Here is a 14,492-nt window from a genome sequence, read left to right as displayed (position 1 = left end):
GCGGCGTCCCGAGGGCCACCTGGGTGGGCAGCCAGTGGGTGGGTCCTACCCCAGCTCACCGGCAGCACCCAGCCCAATCCAACTGTTCCCTGAGCCCGAGCTGGGGCAGCATCTGCCCGCTAGCAGCCCACCTGGGTGGCACCCAGAGGTGTTGCCACCATGGAAGGAAGTACTGGGGCCCCCCACAGCTCAGTGGCCACTTGGCCCACTGGCAGCTCACCCCCAGCTGAGGGAGACATGGGCAGGCTCCACAAAAAAAAGGTTCAGGCCCCTTGCTGCTTCTGCCTCGAGCCCGCCTCTCCTGTGGCAGGGTCGGGCGGGGCAGGGCGGGGCGGGGGGGTGACCCGTCAAAGGATGCAACATTACAAATAGCTATGTTGCAAACTAAACTACATGAGGATGTGGTTTAGTATGTAATGCAGCAAACTCATTTAAATCATAAAAAATCCAGCACACACATAGCGTGACCATTAAACTTCAAAAACAGCCATTTTTCATCACATGTACAAGCACCCCCTCAGACTAGAGTTATGATAGCTGAGCTATGGGGAAAAAAAGAGAAAGGCCTCTGAACTGATGCCCTTATTTTGTTTAATTTTTTGCTGTTTACAGTACATTAAGTATTCATGCTATCTGAGGAATCTGTTTACTTTATTATTTATTTTTAAATCAGTGCCAATTGTGCTGTCTTTGGTATCAATGTCAAAATCACAATAAATACATTTAATAATAAATTTCTATAATTCTAGGATTTGTAGACAAACTCTTAGGGTTTATGGATCTTCCATTCAGTACTAGATATTAAAATGGCATTGTACAATACATAAGGAAGCAAAACCACTTCAAAATGCTGTGTGGGTGGGGTCATTATATTTCAGAGAATGGAAATAAATTTTTCAAGATATCATAAATGTGGAAAAAATCTCAATTATTTCCACCACTTGGAGAATGACATCATCATTTCCATAGTTGTTAATGTCACCAACGGTGTAACTCTAGTCTTGATTCCTTTAGTACTAACTGCCCTATTTTATTTTTAAAAGCTCTTTACCCTGCTCCCTCCAACTGAATATCTCACAGTTGCAACATTTCATGGAATTTTCTCCTCTCCTGGCTTAGGAAACAATTGAGCAGCTAAACTAGAAGAGCTAAGTAAGGTACATAGCTGGGAAGGCACTATGCATAATATTAAACCTTGGTCATGTTTGGGTTTTTGTTCAGAAAAAGATGATCAGCAAATTCTTGATTTTTAAAACCTATTAACTACTGTATTGTGGAGACACACAGCAACCACGTCATGGACGACACACCGGTGAGCTAGACGCTGATCAAATACAGAACCAAAAATAAGGTTCCTGACCCAAAGAGCTGACAATCTATGTTAAAAGTTCTGCCAGATCAGGATAAACTGCCTTGAAAAATATATAATATACACAAATAATTGTTTACAATGGCAGCACATATGAGAGCTCAAATGCTCTGGTGATGGAGGTTAAATAAGCCATAAAGTATAAGCGATGAGATTTTTTCATTATATTTTGAAAATAAAATAAGGGAGGTCATCTTTGTCAAGATAACTTAAATGTTTCCAGTACCAACCTTATATAAAAACTGGGTTTGGGTTTATAATGTTTGAAAATCAGACAACTTGGCGTTCAACAATTTTGAAGGGATTTAGAGAGACTTAAATAGTATAAAAGTGAGTTCAACATGTTTCCCTCAGATTCTTTTCTTCCCACTCCATTCCCAACTTGCAGCATTCCACATCACTAGTCATCAACAACCCTAAGAAGAGAAGTTCACTTCAGCCTTTCAGGGAAGAGACTATCACTTTGTTACAAATAAACAATTCCCATCCCCCTACTCAACTGAATGAGCAGTGTAGTATTCTGAGCACGTACTTCTTTGGCTTTCGAGAGATCTGCCAAAGTTTTCCCCCTTCCCCCTGAACAGAAGGGGTAGAACAGGAGAAGGGAGAAAATCCCACAACTTGTCCAAAGCATGCAGACGATGATTTGTGTTCTCACTTATGGGGTATGACTGTCACTGTTGATCTGCTTTCAGGCCTAGATTACATGTGATAAGGGCTGACCTTATTTGAGTATTCACACATTATGCACTCATGGAGAGCAAGCTGGACACAAAAGTCCCTCAGATGTTCTGGGCATCAATCAAGCTCACAGCATGGAGGCTGCCAAACTTTTCTTCCATTTAACTCAGGAGAGGAAAGGGTAGTTCAAGGCAGACTTAATAAAGTTTAAAGCTGTGCCACAGTATATTTGGGGCCCATTGTCTTCTAAAAGTGTGCTTTTCAACAAATTCCCAGCAGTTGCCATTGGCAACAATTTGTCTTTAACAAATTTGAGAGGGAGAGGGGGCCAGGAAACAAAGGGCTAACTAGACCCTTAAAAACAACTAAAATCCTCTCTCCTGCTCTCTTATTTCTAACTGTTTACAAACAACAGTATTTCTTTATATATAAAGCCTGTTGTTTTACACATGATTTTAAGCCCAGATTTCTAAAGCTATGAATCACTGCATGCTTTTAAAAAAAACTGCATCACAGATATAACTAAATTTAACACAAAAAGCTCTTATAGCAACAAAGACCAACCTATGATCGGCATTTTTCCCGCTTCTACAAAAGCAATAGCTACCTTTGGCAACTCTTATTCTCAGTACTAGTATTAATTTAAAAACAAGGTACATAGATAGTAGGCAATATGGTACACAGAGCAGGATAGAAAATGCACATAACAACCATACTCAAAGGGAACCTGAACAAGCTAGAATGTTATTTCAGTATTTCTTTTGTGGCCACAACTGCAGAATTCAAACTTCTACTTACCAAAAATAATTAAAAAAAATAATTCTAGCCCATATATGTTTAATTCCCTGAGCAAATAACTGCAAACAACACCTATAAGAGAAAGTATGAACTGCTCTGCCAATCACAAGAATGTTAACTCAAGCCTAATTACAATAGGTTATTGCTGCTGGCTCTCCCACTGCTAATTATTTCAACAATGCTATCCAGCTAAGAACGTGTTCTAAAGGTCTAGAAATAATATAACGTGGAAAAATCCCATCCCTCAAGAGTTAATGTTGGCTTGTTCCATATTGTATCTTTTCCTATGCTTTTACCAATCTAGTTTTAGATGTCATAAGGGATGCATCCTGCACCATTTCCCTCAAAAGATTAGTCCATGTGTCAATGGATCTTCTCATCTCCTTCTCCTCCTCTGATTTTTAATAGCATACCATTACCTTAAAGTGTTACCCCAGGGCTAGGGACAGAAATTACATATAAACCAGTATAAGTGATCAGAAACTGGTTCAAATCTGTAACACAACAGAAATTCAATGCACATAAACCACTTTCAAAATGGCCAAAACGGGTTTAAGATAAACCTGGATGGATATAAAATCAAACTTAACTGATTTAGGTTAAATCAGTTTATTGAACTTCTATCCCAGATCCCTTCCAGATTCAAGTTAACCCTCAGTCTCCCTGCATCCCAGGATGCTTTGCACCTCGCCCACAACCCCCCTCCCCCACCTTGCATGGTGGGTGGCCTAGCCTTGGCCCATGCTGTCTACTCCAGTCAAGCAGGGAAGCATATTTTTAGCACTCCACGGCTTCTGGCTGGACCACTGCAGGCATGTGACTGCATTTCTGGAATCAAAAGTGATTATCTGTTCACTTGCTTATCAGTTTAAATCTATGTAGCTTAGACTAACCTGTTAAGATTGAATCACATCAGCCTTGGGCTTTTTGACTGTCTGTACTTAGCCCAGGGGTCTGAATGAGCTATAGGAAAAGGAGGGAATATGACAGGGAAGAGAGGGTTGCAAACTACTGGGAGAGGTGAAGAGACAACTAATATACTTCTGGAGAAAGTGCATCAAGAGGGAGGTTGCCCTAAGGTACAGGAAGAGCTGGTGGCTTCCAAAGGAAGAAAAAAATAAAGAGATGGTAGCCAACCAGATAAAGAGTAGGGATATTTAAAAACTAGGAAACTGATGCTGATTTTCACCCAGTTATCTTGACTTGATATTGTTTTTACATAATATATCACACCACAATTCAGAAATGTAAATGTTATAGTATTTATAGGAACTTTAAATGAATACATGTAGTGCAATATAACTGAGAGCTAACCAGTGATAGAAAGAAAACAATTTTTTTAATTCATGGAATACGTGTGTGGTTATGCACATACTCAAACCTGCTGCACCCTGTTCAAATTCGCAGACAACACTAAGGTGCGGGGAGAAGTGGGTACGCTAGAAGGGAGGAATAGGCTGTAATCGGACCTAGACAGGTTACAGGGGTGGGCGGATGAGAACAGGATGGGTTTCAACACTGACATGTGCAGGGTGCTGCACCTGGGGAGGAAGAACCAGCAGCATACCTACAGGCTGGGGAACTCCCTTTTCTAAAGGGAGGCAGAAAAGGATCTTGGAGTCATTACTGATGCCAAAATGAACATGGGTGACAGTGTGGGGACACGGTCAGGAAGACCAACCAGACCATGTCATGCATCCACAGATGCATCTCAAGCAGGTCCAAGAAGGTGATCCTCCTCCTCTACGCGACACTGGTCAGGCCGCAGTTGGAGTACTTTGTCCAGTTCTGGGCACCGCACTTCAGAAGGGATGTAGACAACATGGAGAGGGTCCATAGGAGGGCCACCTGCATGAGCAGGGGGCAGCAGGGCAGGCCCTACGAGGAGAGGCTACGGGACCTGAACCTGTTCAGCCTCCACAAGAGAAGGCTGAGGCGGGATCTAGTGGCCATTTACAAACTAGTCAGGGAGGACCAGCAGGCATTGGGGGAGTCCCTGTTCCCCCGAGCACTAACAGGAATGACAAGAAATAATGGTCACAAGCTGGCAGAGGGTAGATTCAGGCATCAGGAGATGCTACTTCACTGTCAGGGCAGCTAGGATCTGGAACCAACTTCCAAGAGAAGTGGTGCTGGCTCCTACCTTGGGGGTCTTTAAGAGGAGGCTGGATGAACACCTCGCCGGGGTCGTTTGACCCCAGTACTCTTTCCTGCCATGCCAGGCGGTCGGACTTGATGAACTGCTAAGGTCCCTTCCGACCCTACCAACCTTGAAACTATGAAACTATGAAACACAGCCCTCGCTTACAGTTTTACCCTCCCTCTTGTAAGATGTAATTCATTCATTAAAAATTATTTGATAAATTAAAAAAATAAACAAATAATAACAAATATTAACAACATTTCCTACAAACAATAAAGAAAACTTATTACATGAGAAGAATATTTTAAAACAGATACACTTTACTTAAATATAAGTGAGGGATGAAACTAAATAAAGTTAAACTGTAATTTCTAAAATAGTGTTGTACATAATACTCTGTTCTCTAAGTTCACATCTAAATCATTTAAGTGCTGGTTCAAGAGCTGGCACAAATTGTCAGCAACAGGTAAATGTCCTAATGTAGACATATTGTGGCTGTGTTTCCTGTACTGCAATGCATTCTTTCCCAAACACAAATAGCTATCCATCACTTTCCTCACAACTTTAGAGCAGGATACTGTAGGCTAGTTTGTAAAGAAAGCCTGAGTTAAGTCCAAGTTTTCTACCTAGAAAACAAACTGCAGCTCTTAACTAATTCTTTTTAAAACGTACAGTACTGGATCATGACATTTTAAGGAAAATTAAGTCAAGTAAAATACTCTGCAATATGCTTATTTTTTTTCTTGTTTTAACCAAAATGAAAGATCACTTAAATCTTGGCCTGCACGTTTAATATTTGCAGTGAAATATCTGCAATGAAAATAAATCCCCAAACATTTGTATATGCATGTGTGCAGACACACACATACACAGTGAGTGTTTTCAAAATTAATTTGCCAGTTTCAAAAACATGACTTTTCTAGAATAAAAACACATCTTTGAGGCAAGGTTGAACTACAATCTAAACTTGCAAGAAAAGAAATTGTCTTTTACTTTATATAACTTCTAAAGCTTTTCACTAAGGTGCATGTATTTCAGTAAGACACGAAAATCATTAAACAGTATCTGATCAGTAAAGCTAAATGAACTCAGAAATGTGTTGACTTGAGAGACCAGAGCCGTAAGTGTTTACAAGATTATGTAGTATTGTGCAAAAACATTAAATATATGTATAGCCATGGAAGCCATGATCCTGCAATGAGATTTGTCTGCACAGAGCTCAGTGTAGGATTAAGAGCTAAATTTGTTCATCTTTGATTAGAGCAGATTAGAATTTTTTTTTTTTAAATGGTAAAAAAATACCAATTGAACAAGACCAGTGATCCTAAGGCCCACAGTGGTGGATAAGGCTCCCGAAGTGACTGGACCTGACCTGCAGGATGGAGAGCCAAGCAGCTTGTCCAGTGCATCCTTTTCCTTGCCCTGCTGATCCTGTCTGCAGACCTCCCTTCTTGGTGCCCTTCCCATCACCCTCCTCCTACCCACACACACACACACACACACACACACACACACACACACACACACACACACACACACACACACACACACAGAGGCAGCTATTTCCTTCCCCCTTTTCTCACTCCCTCTCTCCCCTGCCAGAAGTGGAGTGGTGACCTGCAGTGTAGCCAGGTCAGAAGCACCCAGCCCACCTCTCTAAGGCTAAGTACAGTCAAAAGTCCTGAGACTAAATTGATTCAGTCTTTGAAGGTTAGTCTAAACCACAGAGATTAAATTGAAACAGAAGTGAACAGACATTCAGGGAAGGCAGCCACATGCCTGCACTGGCTCAGGACAGACATTAGGGGGCGCTAGAGCACAGTTCTCTGGCATAGCCAGCATGGGCTGTGTGTTTGTTTCCTCTCTGTGCTGCCCCAGAGGTCTCAAGGATTTGTAGTCCAAAATCACAACAGAACTGTGCAGGTTTGCTCATCACTTCCTCTTCCTACTCCCACATGCCTCTGGGATTTGTAGTCCACAGCTGCAACCAGCAGTAAGTTTGAGCAGGGAAAGGGTGTTTAACCCCTCTCCCTGGGCCTAGACCAAGCCAGGGTTTGTCCCCACCCGCTACAGACTGGGTTGCATCCCCAGCCAGGCTTGAACCCACTCCACTGCCTTGTCAGCCAGTCCTCACTACTCTAGCAAGGGAACAGAGGTGCGAGGCCAGCCCAGCTCTCTGGAGCAGACAGCCCAGCCAAACATGTTGGGATGCTGGAGGACTGTGATTTAACTTGAACCAGGAAGGGGTCTGGGACAGAAGTTTCATAAACCAGTTTGATCCAAATCAGTTAAGTCTGATACTATATTCAACCAGGTTTATCTTAAATCAGTCTCAAACATTTTGAAACTGGTTTATGTGCACTGAGCTTCATTTCTGTTACAGGTTTAAACCGATTCTGATCACTTGAACTGGTTTATGTGTAATTTCTGTCCCTAGCCTAAAAGGTTGAGCTCCACTGATCAAGACCAAAACTTTTCATGGAAATGTATCAGTGTCAAAGAAGCTTTCATCAGAAGGTTTTCTAGGAACAGGACTAGAGAAGACTCAGCCACACCCCATCCAGAGTAGCCAATAGTTCAGTGGTTATGGCACAAGAGATCAAAGCTCTAGTCATTCTCTGATTCAGAGCAGAAATGTGGCCTAATCTCTAGGTTGTTGGCTATTCTGTATTGGTTTGGTCCCATGCTCTCTCACTGGTTTTTTACAAAGAAATTTTAAAGGTCTCAATTTCCTGGTCACTAACTAGAATTTAAGAGAAAAAAAAATCTATTTCAATTTTAACTTAGAAAAGGTGTTGAACTGACTGACTAGAGAAAGGTATACTTTATTTGTCCACAATAAAAGAAAAATGGGTGGAAGCAATAGTTTTCCCTTCAAAGCTATATCAATGTGCTCACACACATACATTATACATTTATTTAGGAATAGATATCCAATTCAATTATCCTCCTCATTCACTGACCTTTGAGCAATTCTTGAAGAAGAGTGAACAAGATACAGAGCTCCCTTTGCTACAGCCAAGAAGGAGGGGGAGCTAATAGGAGAGTTACTTGCTGAAGTTGAAAAAAATAGAACTTCCCTGTATTTTTGGCAGACATGGAGCTGTTCTCTTCAATCACCCTCTTGCATTAACCTCTGATGTTGAGACTGTCAAGAGTAAGAGTTGTGTTGGAATCTGTGGTGATTTTGTAAATGTTCTTCACTGGGAGCCAAACCAAAATTTAAAAAGCAAAAACAAAAACAAAAGTAACAGCTTTCAACATCTAGCAAGCTGATTTGTCTACCCAGTCAAATTTAGCCCATGCTGGTAGCTAGCTGGTTCTCTTATGGTCATGAGAACTAGCCCCTGACATTGTGACTCAGTTTCTCAGAATACATCACTACACTACACTCTCTCTATCATCGCTGAGCCAATTAGAAAAAAAAATCTCTGATCAAGGGCAGATATGTCTTTATGCTTCCTTGTAATGCAGAGTGGACACAAGACCTGGAATCTAAGCAGGGAGGATGGTCTAATGGACAGAGTCTGGGACTAATACTTAAATTCAGTTCTCAGATTAACTCTGTCATCTGCTCTGGCCCAATCTGTTAAATAGGGCTAAACACTTCCCTATTTCAAGGGTATTGTGGGAAATGGGTGGAGGACAAAATCCATTCATGACCGGAAGGTATTTAGATACTATAGGAATACATGTTATGTAAGAAAATAGGAAGGAGCTTCAAAGCTGACACTGGATCAGACCAACATAGTCTGTATGTCTCCAAGAAATAGATTATAGACTCCATAGCCTGTGTGTTTCCTGTCACCAGGAAAAAGGTATTTTCTTTTATTAACATGAACTTGAATTCCATTTAGAATATCTCCTGTCTTGTATTATATGAAAGGTTAAATAGGAGAATCCACTTTACATCTTCTTTGCATATATATTATTTTATATATCATGTCTCCTCTTACTTAAATGTTATCTAAACAGTCACAATAGTTTAAATCCCTCCTCGTGCGATAGTCTTGACTTTTTGTCACTCATCTCTGCCTTCATTCTATTTCTGTTGTATCTTTTTCAGAATACATGACATTCAGATATTTACCATATCTGCCCAAATGTGTATATGCTTTTTCTGTTCTTTTGACGGTGCTGCACATAAAACAGATGTTTTCATTAAATGTTCACAAGGTTTTTGAGCATTTACCCTTAAATTATAATTTAGGAACGCTTGTGCACATTTCATAGTCTTCTTTTTCAACATGCTTTAACTTGCATTTTTTTTCTATTCACTTAGCTTTGCCCAGTCCCTGCAATCATCTTTGTTCTCTCTGAACCAGTCCAACTTAAGCAAATTTGCTCATCTGCAATATTTGTTCACCTCACCATTAAGCCTCATTTTCTAAACCATTCAGTTCCAGAACTGATCATCAGGCCCACCCTGAACAGGCATGGGCCTCCTTAGCTTCCTACATACACCAAAAACTAACTTCTATTAGAAGCTACAAAAGGAAAGGGCATCACCAGCAACACCACAAAAAGGTAATGTGAATTAGCAGAATTGGCGATTTTTTGTAACCATGCTTTTTACATGGCTGGAATTATATATGAACAGTGATTCACATAATTTGGTTCAAATAGCTGCCCTAAATTTCAAAATTTTGAATTTTTTAAAGGTTTACTTCCTTCAGAAGAAGTATAATTTAGATCAAGGGTGCAAGTCCACGGGTCTGTATGATCTGAGCTATGAGTCTTCGACTGAACTTGCATGTGGTATGCACAGCCGGTTTGCTGTGTGGGCTGGAGCCAGCACTGCAGACACTGCTTAGAGTACAGGGGGTTGGTTTGGGGCATGCATTATATGCAGCACCCACTCTGGACTGACCCTGTGCATTGCCTCTGGGGTCAGTCAGGATTGACCTGCGCCAGAGCCAGTATGCAGGGACGGTCTGGTGGTACACCACATACACAATGTGCCCCAGAGCTAACCCCTGAAATACTCACTCCACAACTTGTGCTGTCTACAATATGTAGACTGGACCTAGCAGTGCAGACACTGCCCAGGACATACGGGGCAGCACAGGGAGTGTGTTGTATGCAGAACCCCACTAGATCAGCCCTGTGCACTGGCTTTGGTGTACATAGACAGCTGAAGCCTGATCCAGACTGGCCCCAGAGCCAGTGAACAAGGCCAGTCCAGAAGTGTGCTATATGCAGTGCACACCCCTTGCTGGTCCTCTGCAATACCTTTGATGCCACATGCAGTTCAGCCTATGAGCCATGTGCAGTTCAAGTCCTGGAGCAGAGCTGATGTGTGCTGCCTGCAGCACAGGGGGTCAGCACAGGGATAACGCTGCATGTGCCGCATCACTGGACCAGCCCTGTGTACTAGCTCCTGCTTGGCCAAATCTAGCCTGCAGACTGGCCTAGAGACTCATCCAGCTTGCAGGGCAAGATGGGTTTGATACTCCTGATTTAAATCATCGTCAACAAGATTTTCCGTGTACACATTATACATTTGGCCAACATTAAATGAGAGTTTTTCACCCCCAACTAAGTACGCGCTTAGTGGTAAGATATTAGCCTGGCTGTGTACCATCAGGAAAGCCTTATTGCGTATACTGAGGAACCAACACACTCACAGCCTGCTTCTGCTGAATGAAAGCAGCTCTAAAATGACACAAGACAACCGCCATCTAAGCATACCACCTGCTTCCATACAGTAGGGAAATCTGCAGCTGCTGTCCACTCCCCCTCCTCCTTCTCCTTTTACATCTTTCACCACCTGGGTGGCTCAGTTCAGCCCTCAGCTCTGGCAGAGGTAAAAGCTATAGTGGGCAGGACTAGGTATAAGTTATCTCTGCCTCATTTGGAGGTGTAATCAGAATGTACATGTCCCCGGGGTGATACTGTCCATTCTTTCCTCATTCCGCCCATGTGCTCTCTATCCCACTCTCTTTTCTCCACAGGCCAAAATTGCTAAAGACTGCTATAACAGAATGGCACAAAATTATGAAAGTTAGAAATGTCAAGGTTTATTTGGATTTAGTAAATTAATCGGTGAGTGTTTTTTGATGCCTTCAAAACTTTGGAAAAATGAGGTTGTGTGTGCATGAAGTAAATCAGTAAAAGATTTTTTAAAAATATAATCATTTTTATCAAGTCTTACATGGGTTGGGGGTGGGATATTTTGATACATCATTTAATAGAAGAAGTTTCAACATTTAACAACTTCTCTTCAATACAAAACGTATATTTCAGTGTCCAAACTATTTTTCCATTTGATAAAAATCAAAATGAGGATCCATTCAGTCACACGTTTATTTATTTGTGTATTGAGGGTGCTTTATGGTAAAAGATAAAATATCTTATAAGTATGATACCAATATTGAAAACACATGGCTAAAAATATTAGAGTATTTTTACAATGCTGATATAGATTTATATTATTAAAGTGGTAATGAAGCAACTTTATCACATGCATCTAATTTCCACACTAATAAATCATATTTTGCACTGTACATAACAGCCCTTGTTCCTCACTGGGGATAAATATTACTCTATGGCTTGGGCTACACAGGAACCTTGTAGTCCCTTTGAGTCTATGGAAGCCAACTGCATGACAAAAAGTACTGTTGATCACATCCCCGTAATGAAAGTACTATGATTGGATTTTACATTAAAAAAGAAATCCAAACAAGGAAGTGGAAATGCAATTTGTGCAATACTCTGCACTCCCTCCACAACAACATGAGTTGTATTTAGCCAGACTAAAATAAATATTTCTGATGGTCAACTATGTCTCCAGATACTAAAACTGTTTAAAAACAATTTTTCCTCTGGGATCAGAGAAAGACTTCTGTAGTCAAATTCAGTATGAATCAAAATTAAAAAACTAAGACCAAACTCTAACCTGATCTGGGACTTAACCACCACTTCTTTCCCTCTATTTCATGAATGGATTCAACTTCTAAGCAAAAAGGCTACCATACTGTCTGTTGCCTACTAAACACCAAGATACAAATCTCAGTACTATCTGTCTATTCCAAATAAATGGACAATAACACCAGATAGAATTATTTTGACGTCTGTAGCATAACAGCATTCACTATACTTAACACAGTTAATTTTTACTACGACAAAATCTGAAACTCTCTTTACAAAAAGGGACTGTTTCTTTATTCCTTCAAATTCCTTCACCTGTCCCCTATTACATAGTGCAGCTGCTTGGGGTTTTGATTTTTTTTGTGAAGTAACAGTTCATGATAATCTCATTAAATCCTTCTAACACTTTCCAGTTCATACAGGATTTCCTCAGCCTGGGCGACTGCAGCTTGGATTGGTTGTTTAAACAATCTCCTTGCAAAAGAAAGTAAAACAAAACCCTCCTTACAGAACAAACCATAGCAGTGACTGACACAGTGCAGAGAAAACAGAGCTTAGCTGAAAGTGTGAAACTAAAACAAACACTGAGATGCAGGAGCTCTTTTCAGGAACCCAATTATAATATAGCATTAAAGACATAATCCCTGATATCTTCAGTGTGAAACAAATCAAGTGATAACAGTAAGATTCCTTCCCCTGTAAATTATTTGGTTTTAAAATGGGAAAAAGACTTGATTTGTTAATGTATGAAGCACTTGTTTCAAAGTAACAACGGGGGGCCTCTATAAAGGGGAAAAGATATACAATTGTACTCACTGCTCAGAGAAAACAGACAGAGACATCCATGTTTAACTGGGCAAGTAAAAAAAATGCTCTTTAGAGAAAGAGATGGTGAAACAAGGCAGGTCAAAACAATCAAAGACCTGACCTGAATAGAAATGCTTTGTACAAATAACCTTGAAGACTGTCCCAGAGGAGCTCCTGTGGTTATTTTCAGGGACAGAGTCCCACAGACAGACTTCTGGGCCCTGAAAGCCCTCATAGGTGAGCGTATTCATCTAAGACATTTGGTACAGAAAGCAAGAAAAGCCAAGGCATCTTTTAATAACTCTGACGTTTTAATAAGGACATTTTCAGGATCCATCAGAAAACCAATTTAGAGGTAACTACTTCTATTACAATTAGGCATACTTTTCATCCCATAATAGCATAGTCTCTTCCATTTAAGAGTTTAATGCAGTTTACTCTATTAATATGCACTTCAGTGGCAAACATATTTCCTGCTTCAATTGTCAAGATTTTTTTTTCTAGTTTGGCTGTTTAAGATTATCTGAAAGAACAATGCAAAATGTGTAGTTTGCTATCTAAAACAAAAGCAGGCAAGGACAGAGCCAGACAGCTCAGGGATCTGGTCACAAGATAAAGAACCTTTTCACCAGCTCAAATCCAACAGAGCTCAGTAGCAAGTGAAAATTATCTTTTCCAGCGACATTTTAGTGGCACATGTAAAAATCAACTGCTAGTCTCAGTCCAGTTTTAGTGCACGCTTCCTAGGTTACAGCAAATAATAACTGGCATTATGCAGTGACAAACTCAGAAAAACAGGCCAAGGACTGATGGTGTAGGTAGACCAGGGACAGGCAAGATAGGCCAGGCCATTCTATCTGGCTGGCGGGGTCCCTCTAATATTTACAAAATGATTACCTGCCAGTGGCTGCCTGTCTAAAAGCTGACGAGGTGCCAGCAGCAGGAGGAGCTGGCAACAGGACCCAGTGGTGGCAGAACCCAGCGATGGTAGCAGCAAGGCCCGCCTGTCTCCAACCCACCCACAGCCCCCAACTGGAAGCTTCTGCCTAGCAGAGGCTTCTGGCCTGGTGACCATGGGCCTGTTCTCCTGTCCTCCCTCCATCCAAGAATGGAAACTTAGATAAGAACAGGTGGACAGAGGGAGGGGGAAGATCACTGGCACACCAGGAGCCAGCCCAGCTGGCACCACGTGGTACCCAGCTCCATGGCCAGGACTGCCCGGCACAGCATGGAGCCAGACAGGAACCACAGGGGCCAGGCCGGGCCAGGGTGGCTCCTGCGGCATTCTGCTGTCCTGGCCATGGAGCTGGAAACCACGCGCTGACAGAACGGCCAGCAGATGGGCAGGGTGAAGCAGTGGCAGGTGGCAAGGTAGGCAAGTGGCAGGGGAAGGACAGCAGGCAAGAGAAGTGGCAGTGGCAGCAGGACAGGGGGAAGGGGCAGTGAGTAGGCAGGTGGGAGTGTGGAGCCTGCACCAGTGCCCCGGGGCCAGGGCTGGTAGGGGCCCAGGGTAGGGTGGCAGTAGCATACAGCCTGAGCTGGTAGGGGCTCTATGGAGCCAGGCCAATTCGACCCCTCTCCCTGCTGGCAGCCCAGCCACATGCAGTCCTGGGAACTGCACACCACTGGGGGTCTCTGCCTGCTGTGGGCCATGAGCATCCTGAGGCCTTACCACCTGCTGCTGTCACTGGTGGCAGGGGCTGTGCGCAATGAGGGAGGGGAGTGTGTGGGGGGTGGCATTTGTAGTGCGGCTCCCACACACACATGTACCCACACCCTCTTGCACCATCATACACATGCACCTACACCCTCACACACTCCAGC

General features: G+C 42.2%; 1 protein-coding gene across 11 annotated transcripts in view; it reads right to left on the bottom strand.

Annotated features, from left to right (window-relative positions):
• Nucleotides 1-14,492, bottom strand: part of BMPR1B (bone morphogenetic protein receptor type 1B) — a 519,526-nt gene that overhangs the window by 159,404 nt on the left and 345,630 nt on the right. Inside the window, exon 1 of one of the 11 annotated variants that reach the window (XM_006036263.3) lies at nt 12,790-12,808. The exons of the other annotated variants lie outside the window; for them this stretch is intronic. The gene's annotated coding sequence lies outside the window, so the exon portion shown is untranslated. Of the gene's footprint in view, nt 1-12,789; nt 12,809-14,492 lie in introns of those variants that run through there. 11 annotated transcript variants of the gene reach the window in all.

Source organism: Alligator sinensis, unplaced genomic scaffold (assembly GCF_000455745.1).
Source record: "Alligator sinensis unplaced genomic scaffold, ASM45574v1 scaffold525_1, whole genome shotgun sequence".
NCBI lineage: Eukaryota > Metazoa > Chordata > Crocodylia > Alligatoridae > Alligator > Alligator sinensis.
This window is presented reverse-complemented; position numbering and strand designations above follow the sequence as displayed.